Genomic DNA, 1,008 nt, shown 5'->3' with positions numbered 1-1,008 from the left:
ATTCCAGACCTGAAGGGCACCTAGGGACCATAGTCTCAGTGATTCCACCAGGTTTGATCAGACCAGCAAACCTGGTCCCTTTTTTTTTTTTTTTTGATTTTGAGTTTTGTCCCACATGGTTATCCCACTCTATCCAGGATCCCCTACAGAGATCCCCCTCCAAGTGGTTGACAGTGGTAGCTGGGTACCATCTAGTTCTTCTGGTCTCACAGTCATACAGGCTGAGGATCACATGGTGTACCAGTCCCCTGGACTAATTGTTTCCATGTGTCTTTGTTTTTCTTTATTCTTCTTTGCTCTGGACAAGAAGAGACCCATCGTTGCATTTAGATGACTGCTTGCAAGCATTTAAAATCTCAGTCACTGCTTCCCAAAGGAGGATGTGGAATAATGTTTTTGTGTAGTATGTTAAGGCAAGGATATTTTCTGTAAGAAAAACCATTTGAGATAGCTCAAGCCATCACTGATGATTTGCGGGTGCAGGAGGCACTAGAATTTTCTCCGCTTTTCCTATCAGGGCCAGTGAAGACTTTTCCTGAGCAAAAGGCAAGTTTTCTGTGATTCCTTAATTATCCAAATAGTTATAGTAATGGTAGCAATGGCAGCAGTAGGAGCAGTTTGCACTTACATAAAACTTACATATTTCAGGCACAGTTCTTGCATTTAACATATAATACCTTATTTAATCTTCACAAAACCCCTATGAGGGAGGTCTTATTATCTCTATTTTACAAATGAGGAAACTGCAGCACTAAAAGTTTTAGGACCTTGACCATGATCGCATGGCCAGTGCTCCAGCATCTTTCTTCCCATCTGTCTGAAATGAACATCATTCGTCCAAAGGACTGGGGGACCACATGAATCCCAGCCTCCACGACCCTGATACCAGAAGAACTAGATGGTGCCTGGCTACCACTGCTTACCGCTCTGAAGGGGATCACAATAAGAGGTCCCAGATAGAGTGGGGAAAACTATGGAACAAAACTCAAGATCATTAAAAAAAAAAAA

The 1,008-nt window shown here is 42.4% G+C and overlaps 1 protein-coding gene across 1 annotated transcript in view; it reads right to left on the bottom strand.

Moving 5' to 3' along the window:
- The window catches only part of SRPX (sushi repeat containing protein X-linked), a gene marked incomplete at its 5' end in the record, with an annotated part of 73,062 nt that overhangs the window by 40,246 nt on the left and 31,808 nt on the right, over nt 1-1,008 (bottom strand). The gene's annotated exons all lie outside the window — the stretch shown is intronic.

This window comes from Orycteropus afer, unplaced genomic scaffold (genome assembly GCF_000298275.1).
Source record: "Orycteropus afer afer isolate SDZICR_OR568_19922 unplaced genomic scaffold, OryAfe1.0 scaffold00770, whole genome shotgun sequence".
NCBI classification, from domain to species: domain Eukaryota; kingdom Metazoa; phylum Chordata; class Mammalia; order Tubulidentata; family Orycteropodidae; genus Orycteropus; species Orycteropus afer.
This window is presented reverse-complemented; position numbering and strand designations above follow the sequence as displayed.